The sequence below is a fragment of the Lithobates pipiens genome, unplaced genomic scaffold (assembly GCF_037356315.1).
Source record: "Lithobates pipiens isolate NorthernLeopardFrog02 unplaced genomic scaffold, aLitPip1_a1.2 Scaffold_1, whole genome shotgun sequence".
Classification (NCBI taxonomy): Eukaryota; Metazoa; Chordata; class Amphibia; order Anura; family Ranidae; genus Lithobates; species Lithobates pipiens.
In genome coordinates, this window is record NW_027507685.1 from 254,367,947 (window position 1) to 254,378,266 (window position 10,320).

Genomic DNA, 10,320 nt, shown 5'->3' on the forward strand with positions numbered 1-10,320 from the left:
AAAGAAATAAAATGGGGGGGTCAGGAAAATGAAATAAAGGTTGAATAATAAAATGGGGGGCATTTAGCAAAATTCAGGTTAAGAAATAAAATGGGGGGGGGGGGTCAGGAAAATGTAATCAAGGTTGAATAATAAAATTGGGGGGGGGCATTTAGCAAAATTCAGATTAAGAAATAAAATGGGGGGGGTCATTTTGCGAAATGTAACAAAATCCAGATTAAGAAAAAAAATGGGGGGGCATTTAGCAAAATTCAGGTTAAGAAATAAAATGGGGGGGTCAGGAAAATGTAATCAAGGTTGAATAATAAAATTGGGGGGGGGGGGCATTTAGCAAAATTCAGGTTAAGAAATAAAACGGGGGGGGGGGGCATTTAGCAAACTTCAGATTAAGAAATAAAATGGGGGGGTCAGGAAAATGTAATCAAGGTTGCAAAATTCAGGTTAAGAAATAAAATGGGGGGCATTTAGCAAAATTCAGGTTAAGAAATAAAATGGGGGGGTCAGGAAAATGTAATCAAGGTTGAATAATAAAATTGGGGGGGGGGGGGGGCATTTAGCAAAATCCAGGTTAAGAAAATAAAATTGGGGGGGGGGGCATTTAGCACAATGTAAAGTCATTTGATGGAGTTTCTTTTATATATTTTTATATATTTATATTTATGTTTTGGGTTTTTTTTTCACTTCTCCTCTAGAGCATTTTTTTTTTTTAGTGGGGGGGGGGGGTTTGCTTTTCATTTTTTACATTTTATCTATTAACAAAATCCAGGTTGAGAAAAAAAAATTGTGTTGTCGAGGGGGGGGGGGATAATTTTCCTGAATGACAATCAATCTATGGCAGCATCCCCTGGAATCAGAGCCCCCCCAGAAGGACCTGCTGGGGTCTGACGTGCTTTGCTTGCACGGTGATTTGCAGATGGGGGGGGGCTCTCAGGAGGAGATCATCATGTGCGGCTGAGCTTAGGTAAGAGAGCTCCTCAGTCATTGAAGCAGCAGCAGCTGGTGGCGGTGGTGGTGGGGGTGCTGGTGCTGGTGGTGACGGTGGGTGGTGGGGGTCTTTCAGCGACTTTTCCTTGTAATAAGCTGATTTAGTCGCCGAGGAGTGACCTCACCCCCGGGCACTATGCTGTGCCACCTCCACTGTTAGCAGCAGCGGTTGGCATTGGCAGCTTAGCATGGGTTGGAGGTGCAGGCGGCATGCTTCCTCGCACACCGCCGGAGCTCCTACAATCTGCTGCTCTCATGCACGAGGCGAAGAGGAGCTGAATTAATCCCGAGCGAGCGGGAGGAATCGGCTGCGGGGCTCGTCTAGATCTGCGCCTCGCGGAAACCATGTCGGTCTCCGGGAAGAAGGGACTTTGATGTCAAGCAGATTCTCCGGCTGCGCTGGAGGTGGTTCAGCCACCCTTCGCAGGGTTCTCCGGGGTCCGGGGGCTGCCTCCAACAGGAAGGATATGAGCACAGAGGGACCCCCGTCCACAATAGGCTGAAGAGCCACTCGCGGGACAGGAATGGACTGAAGAAAAGCAACAGCCCCGTCCACAACATCCTGGCCCCCGTGCCAGGACCAACCCCCGTCCACCAGCACCGAGCCATCCCGTCCTGGCACCAGCAGAACATCATCGAGCACCTACAGGCCAGCGAGGAGACCCCCAAAGCCAGCACGGAGGAGAAGGTGGGCAAAGAAGAGGAGACGGGGGCGCAGGAGGTGAAAAGTGCCCCCCAGGAGGTGACGGAGGCTGACCCTGACAGGTAGGAGCTGAGGATGGGGCTTTGGAGGGGTTAGGTACTGTGTGGACCCCCACAAAGAGGAGGCATATCTGGTGGGTACTGTGTGACCCCCACAAAGAGGAGGCATCTCTGGGTGGGTACTGTGTGACCCCCGCAAAGAGGAGGCAATATCTGGGGGGTACTATGTGACCCCCGCAAAGGGGAGGCATATCTGGAGGGTACTGTGTGACCCCCGCAAAGAGGAGGCATATTCTGGAGGGTTCTGTGTGGCCCACAAAGAGGAGGCATATCTGGAGGGTACTGTGTGACCCCCACAAGGAGGAGGCACCTCTGGAGGGTACTGTGTGACCCCCGCAAAGAGGAGGCATATCTGGAGGGTACTGTGTGAGCCCCGCAAAGAGGAGGCATCTCCTGGAGGGTACTGTGTGACACCCGCAAAGAGGAGGCATCTCTGGAGGGTACTGTGTGACACCCGCAAAGAGGAGGCATCTCTGGAGGGTACTGTGTGACCCCCACAAGGAGGAGGCACCTCTGGAGGTACTGTGTGACCCCCGCAAAGAGGAGGCATCTCTGGAGGGTTCTGTGTGACCCACAAAGAGGAGGCATCTCTGGAGGGTTCTGTGTGATGATCAGATGTATATAAAAGGCAACCTGTGGAACTACAAGTCCCAGGATTTCTTGCTACCCTGACCATAGATGATCTTTGGCTGGCAAGGCTTGCTGGCAATTGTAGTGCCACAACAGATGGACATACAGAACCCATAACTGACACATATAAAGGGATCCAAGTTTGCTTAACTTGTCGAGTCATTGTTCCCTACTCATCCCTGAACTACATACAATGTCATCCCCTACTCATCCCTGAACTACATACAATGTTACCCCCTACTGATCCCTGAACTCCCTACTGATCCCTGAACTGCATGCATTGTCAATCCCTACTGATCCCTGAACTACATACATTGTCAATCCCTACTGATCCCTGAACTGCATACATTGTCAATCCCTACTGATCCCTGAACTGCATGCATTGTCAATCTCTACTGATCCCTGAACTGCATACAATGTCACTCCCTACTGATCCTATAACTGTATACAATGTCACTCCCTACTGTTCCGTGAACTCCTTACTGATCCCTGAACTACAATACAATGTCACTCCCTAATAATCCCTGAACTGCATACAATGTCACTCCTTACTGATCCCTGAACTGCATTCAATGTCACTCCCTACTGATCCCTGAACTGCATACAATGTCACTCCCTACTGATACCTGAACAGCATACAATGTCACTCCCTACTGATCCCTGAACTGCATACAATGTCACTCCCTACTGATCCCTGAACTGCATACAATGTCACTCCCTACTGATCCCTGAACTGCATTCAATGTCATTCCCTACTGATCCCTGAACTGCATACAGTGTCATTCCCTACTGATCCCTGAACTCCCTAATGATCCCTGGAGTACATAAAATGTCACTCCCTACTGATCCCTGAACTGCATACAATGTCACTCCCTACTGATTGCTGAACTGTATACAATGTCACTCCCTACTGATCCCTGAACGGTATACAATGTCACTCCCTACTGATTGCTGAACTGTATACAATGCCACTCCCTACTGATCCCTGAACTGTATACAATGTCACTCCCTACTGATCCTATAACTGTATACAATGTCACTCCCTACTGTTCCGTGAACTCCTTACTGATCCCTGAACTACATACAATGTCACTCCCTAATAATCCCTGAACTGCATACAATGTCACTCCTTACTGATCCCTGAACTGCATTCAATGTCACTCCCTACTGATCCCTGAACTGCATACAATGTCACTCCTTACTGATACCTGAACTGCATACAATGTCACTCCCTACTGATCCCTGAACTACATACAATGTCACTCCCTACTGATCCCTCAACTGTATACAAGTCACTCCCTACTGATCCATGAACTACATACAATGTCACTCCCTACTGATCCCTGAACTGTATACAATGTCACTCCCTACTGATCCCTGAACTGTATATAATATCACTCCCTACTTATTGCTGAACTGTATACAGTGTCACTCCCTACTGATCCCTGAACTCCTTACTGATCCCTGAACTGAATACAATGTCAGTCCCTACTGATCCCTGAACTCCCTAATGGAGTTCTCCTTTTGGAAATACGTACATCAGAGTCGCTTGGTTTATGAAGTGTTTGGTCTCCAGTTTTATTGTGAGAGGAAATCGCATTGATCGGACTGACGCGCTTCGATACGGCTGCTCTCCCGAATCAGACTGCAAGGATGCTAGGATGGGGGAGGGGTCAAGCAAAGTTCTAAGCAGCCGTGAGAGCGCCGCGCACACCGATCAGATAATCGCAGATCATTTCTTATTAGATATTCAGAAGAATTAAAAAAAAAAAAAAGCCAACACGGTTCAGGAACCCGATCGTCCCTTCATCAGAGCTTCAGTCTCCAATCACCTCTGGGGCTCCATTCACACTTGTATGACTCCAAAGCCCTGCGACTTTGGAGTGCGACTTTGACTTAACTTTTGCATGCGGCTTTGACCAACGATGATGGACAACTGTCGCATTCAGGTGCAATTTTCATGCAACTTTTGAGGGTTACCATTGAAGCCTATGGCCCTCGAGTTGCATAGAAATCAGACCAAAAGTAGTGTATGAGCTGCTATAAAGTTGCTGCAACTTTAAGTCGCAAATATATGAATGGTTATCATTGGAAAACACAGGAGGAACAATGTGTCATGCGACTTTGATGTCCAAAGTCGCATGGCAAGTTGCACAAATGTAATTGGGGTATAAGGCTCCATTTACACTTGTACAACACCAACGTCACACGACTTTTTAAGTGCGACTTTGGATGAGTGCAACTGGAATAAGACTCTGACTTTGGCTTTGACCAGCGATCATGAACAAATGTTGCATTGCATCACATTCAGGTGCGACTTTCATGCAACTGTTTAAGGGTTTAATATTCAAGTCTATGGCCCTCAAGTTGCATGAAAGTAGGACCAAAGTATTGCATGAACGGCTATGAAGTCGCTGCGGCTTTAAGTCGCATATGTATGAATTGTTATCATATGGAAAACACAGGGGGCAACGACTTGTCATGCGACTTTGATGTCCAAAGTTGCACGGCAAGTTGCACAAGTGTGAATGGGGAGGTGTAATGCTCGGGTGACATATCTGGTATTAGGGACCCCTCACACTGCTCTATTAAAAAAAAAAAAAAAAAAAACACAGACTAATGCATATGCATTTTTGCTGATTTTTAGATGTATTTTTCCTGCGTTTTAGATGCATTTTTGCTGCTTTTTAGATGCTGTTTAGATGCATTTTTGCTGCATTTTAGATGCAAAAAAATAAATAAAACCAGACTAATGCATATGATTTTTGCTACTTTTTAAATGCATTTTTGCTGCTTTTTTATATGTATTTTAGATGCATTTTTGCTGCTTTTTAGACACATTTATGTTGCGTTTTAGATGCTTTTTTGCTGCATTTTAGATGCATTTTTGATGCTTTTTAGATGCATTTTTTCAGCGTTTTAGATGCATTTTTTCTGCTTTTTAGATGCAAAAAAATAAATAAAACCAGACTAATGCATATGAATTTTTGCTACTTTTTAAATGCATTTTTGCTGCTTTTTTATATGCATTTTAGATGCATTTTTGCTGCTTTTTAGACGCATTTATGTTGCATTTTAGATGCATTTTTGATGCTTTTTAGATGCATTTTTTCTGCATTTAGATGTATTTAGATGAAAAAAGAAAAACAGACTTAGGCTGGATTCACACCTGTGCATTTTTAGTGCTTTTTGCATTTTGCAGAATTGCACTACAGTCCATTTACCATGGTTTCCTATGGAACATGTTCTGTAGTGCAAAATACGCAAAATGCAAAAAGCACTAAAAATGCCATAGGTGTGAAATCCAGCCTAATGCTTTTTTGCTGCATTTTAGATGCATTTTTTATGCTTTTTAGATGAATTTTTGCTGCGTTTTAGATGCATTTTTACTGCTTTTTAGATGTATTTAGATCCAAACAGAAAAACAGACTAATGCATATGCATTTTTGCTGCTTTTTAAATGCATTTTTGCTGCTTTTTTTAGATGCATTTTAGATGCATTTATGCTGCTTTTTAGATGCTTTTTTTGCTGATTTTTAGATGCATTTTTGCTGCATTTTAGATACATTTTTGCTGCGTTTTTTTGTACTCCTGACTCCAGTCATACACCTTAGAAACTTGGACAGGTAATTGAAAAAAAAAATAAAAAAAAAAAGCACCAAAGACGCACTGGGTGCATTTTTTAATGCGTTTTTTGGTGTGTTTTGTATAGAAATCAATGAGAGCTGCATTTTTTGTGCACCTTTGGAAAGTGCTACCTTTAACCGCTTCCATACCGGACCAATCCTGGCATTTCTTTCCTACATGTAAAATTAATTTTTTCTTTTATTTTTTGCTAGAAAGTTACTCAGAACCCCCAAAACATATTATATATAAATAAATAAATAAATAAATAATATATATATAAAATGTTTTTATATATATATATATATATATATATATATAAATGTGTGTGTGTATATATATAGAGAGAGAGAGATGTGTGTATTTATATACAGTATGTGTATATGATATATAATATATATATATATATATATATATATATATATATATATATTTTAGCGGAGACCCTAGAGAATAAAAAGGCGGTCATTGCAATATTTTATGCCACGCGGTATTTGTGCAGCAATTTTTGAGGGGGAAAAAAACAAACAAAAACGATTTCATGAATTAAAAAACAAAACAAAACAGTAAAGTTAGTTGGATGTTTTTGTAGAATATAAAAGATGATGTTCTGCCGAGTAGATAGATACCGCACACGTCGCGCTTTCAGATTGCGCCCCCCTTGGGGAATGGCGCCAAACTACGCTACGTAAAAAATCTCCATAGGCACTTCACCGGTGCGCTTTATATATGCCGACGCAAACCATGGATGCATTCGCTTCTGCTTCCAGCACGAGAGGGGGCGGGGCCACTTTTATTTATTTATTTTTATGGTTTGTTTTATTTCAATTTTTCAGTTCTTACACTTTCCCTTTTAACCACTTCAATACCGGGGGGGGGGGCACTTAAACACCTTCCTGCCCAGACCAATTTTGAGCTTTCAGCGCTGTCGCACTTTGAATGACAATTGCGCGGTCATGCTACGCTCTACCCAAATGAAATTTTTATCATTTTTTTCCCACAAATAGAGCTTTCTTTTGGTGGTATTTGATCACCTCTACGGTTTTTATTTTTTGCGCTACAAATAAAAAAGTACTGAAAATTTTGAAAAAAAAAATGTTTTTTTTGTTTCAGTTTCAAAACTTTGTAAATAAGTATGTTTTCTCCTTCACTGATGGGCACTGATGGGGCTACACTGATGGGCACTGATAAGGTGGCACTGATGGGCACCAATGTGGCACCAATGAAGTGGCACTGATAGGCGGCACTGATGAGCGACACGGATGGGCGACACGGATGGGCGACACGGATGGGCGACACGGACGGACACTGATAGGTGGCACAAATTGGCACTGATAGCTGGCACGGATGGGCGGCACGGATGGGCATGGATAGGCGGCACAGGTGGGCATGGATAGGCGGCACAGGTGGGCATAGATAGGCGGCACAGGTGGGCATAGATAGGCGGCACAGGTGGGCATAGATAGGCGGCACAGGTGGGCACTCATAGGCGGCACAGGTGGGCACTCAGGCGGCACAGGTGGGCACTCAGGCGGCACAGGTGGGCACTCATAGGCGGCACAGGTGGGCACTCATAGGCGGCATCGGTGTTATAGTAATGGATGCCAATCAGTGCCAAACAATAATGCATGCCAATCAGTGATGCCCATTGTGGCCACTGATTGGCATCCATTATGGGCACTGATTGGCACCCATTGTGCTGACTGGCACCCTGGTGGTCTAGGGAGGATTATGGATTGTTATTACCTTTCCCTGGTGGTCTAGTGGTGTCCCTGGTGGTCCAGTGTGGGCATCCTCGGGGGGGGCTGTGCTGATAATCGATCAGCACAGACCCCCCCCTGTCAGAGGAGCAGCCGATCGGCTCTCCTCTACTCACGTCTGACAGACGCGAGTGAGGGAAAGCCGATCACCGGCTCTTCCCATTTACACTGTGATCAGCCGTGATTGGACACGGCTGATCACATGGTAAAGAGTCTCCGTCGGAGACTCTTTACCGAGATCGTAGTTGCCGGGTGTCAGACTGACACCCCGCAACAACGATCGCCGCGATGCGCGCCCGGGGGGCGCGCAGCGGCTTATTATCCTAATCACGTCATATGACGTCCGGTTAGGATAATGAAACCACTTTGCCGCCGTCAATTTGTAATAGGGCGGGCGGCAAGGGGTTAAATGTTATTTTATTTATAAATTTTTTTTTTTTTTTATCACTTGTTTTCCTATTAGAAGAAATGTGAAGATCCCTTGTGATAGTAATGAGGTCTGACAGGTCCTCTTTATGGAGACATCCGGGGTCTATAAATCATTTTTTGTGGCCCTGGACTGTACTGGAATGCTGTAAAACGCATCAAAAACGCATTGGGTGTGTGCACCGGAAACACACGTCCTTATTTTGGGGCCGGTTCACACCATAGAAACGCAGTCCACATGCATTCCAGATGCTTTTCTGCATGTGTGTTTTTGATGCGTTCCAGTGTCATTTTTGGTTTGTTCCTGATGCAGTCCAGTGCTCCCCCCCCCCCTTTCTTTTGCGTTTTACAGCATTCCAGTACAGTCCAGTGCTGAAAAAATGCAGCATGTTCTACTTTTTTTCTGGAACGCACTGGAACTGCAATCTCTGGTGTGAACTATGCCACTGAAACCGTATAACTTACTTTCCATGCATTTTTGATGCAGAAAAAAAATGCACTGGAGTGCATGTGGTGTGAACTGGCTAAGGTTAAGAAAAATAAAAGGGGGGGGGGATGCATTGGACTGCATCAAAAATGCACTAACAACACATCAAAAATGTGCATGCAAAAAAAGCTTCTGGAACGCATCTGAACTGCGTTTCTATGGTGTGAACTGGCTCTAAGTGCATTCCAGTGCATTTTTGTGCGTTTAGGTGAATTCCAGTAATTTTTTTGTGTGTTCCAGTGCATTGTTTGTGTGTGTATAGGTGCGTTACAGTGCATTAGGTGCGTTACAGTGTGTTTTTTGTACTTTCCTTTTTTTGTGCTTTTAGGTGCGTTCCAGTGAATTTAAGTGCGTTCCAGTGCTTTTTTGTGCTTTCTTGTGTGTTTTTTGTGCATTTCTGTGCTTTCCAGTGCGTTTTTTGTGAATTTAGGTGCATTCCAGTGCATTTTTTGTGCTTTCCTGTGTGTTTTTTGTGTATTTAGGTGCGTCCAAGTGCGTTTTTTTGCATTTTGATGCGTTCTAGTGCATTTATGCGTGTTCCAGTGCATTTATTTGTGCTTTCCTGTGTGTTTTTTTTTGTGTGTTCCAGTAAGTTTTTTTGTGCGTTTAGGTGCGTTCCAGTGCATTTAGGTGCGTTCCAGTGTTTTTTTTGTGCGTTTCGGTGCTTTCCAGTACGATTTTTGTGAATTTAGATACATTCTAGTGCATTTTTTTTTGGCTTCCTGTGTGTTTTTGTGCATTTAGGTGTTTGGGCGTTTTTGTGTTTTGATACGATCTAGTGCAATTAGGTGTGTTCCAGTGCGTTATTTGTGTTTTTTGTGCATTTCAGTGCGTTTAGGTGCGTTCCAGTGCATGTAGGTGCATTCCAGTGCGTTTTTGTGCTTTCCTCTGTTTTTTTGTGCGTTTAGGTGCGTCCAAGTGCGTTTTTTGTGCATTCCAGTGATTTTTTTGTGCTTTTAGGTGCATTTCCGTGCATTCCAGTGTGTTATTTGTGCTTTCAATCTGTGTTTTTTGTGTGCGTTTAAGTGTTTCCAGTGCGTTTTTGTGCATTTTACCATTTAGGTGCGTTCCAGTGCATTTTTTGTGCTTTCCTGTGTTTTTTGTGCGTTTAGCTGCGTCCAAGTGCGTTTTTTTATGCGTTCCAGTGCATTTTTTGTACATCTAGGTGCGTTCCAGTACATTTTTGTGCTTTCCTGTGTTTTAGGTGCGTCCAAGTGCATTTTTTATGCGTTCCAGTGCATTTTTTGTGCGTTTAGGTGCGTTCCAGTGCATTTAGGTGCGTTCCAGTGCATTTTTTTCGTGCTTTCCTGTGTGTTTTTTTGTGCGTTCCAGTGCATTTTTTGTACGTTTAGGTGCGCTCCAGTGTGTTTTTGTGTGTTTTTACCATGTTCCAGTACATTTCATTGCAGACAAAATGCAGCATGTTCTTTTTTTTCTGGACCACACCGTGTGAACTGTGCCATTGAAAACCATATAACCTACTTTCCAGGCGTTTTTTTTTTTCTGTCCTTACGGTTAGTGATGGACGAACTTCCGACGGGACCGTTTCGCGAAAGCGAAATGCGGAACGGACCAAAACGTTCGCGAAACCGAACGTTCGCCGCGGGCCCCATTGACTTCAATGGGAGGCGAACTTTGCAAACCTTC

At 44.0% G+C, this 10,320-nt stretch overlaps 1 protein-coding gene across 2 annotated transcripts in view; it reads left to right on the forward strand.

Annotated features, from left to right (window-relative positions):
- Positions 1–10,320, forward strand: part of KLHL4 (kelch like family member 4) — a 605,202-nt gene that overhangs the window by 323,011 nt on the left and 271,871 nt on the right. Inside the window, exon 1 of one of the 2 annotated variants that reach the window (XM_077485275.1) lies at positions 1,321–1,749. The exons of the other annotated variant lie outside the window; for it this stretch is intronic. The gene's annotated coding sequence lies outside the window, so the exon portion shown is untranslated. Of the gene's footprint in view, positions 1–1,320; positions 1,750–10,320 lie in introns of those variants that run through there. 2 annotated transcript variants of the gene reach the window in all.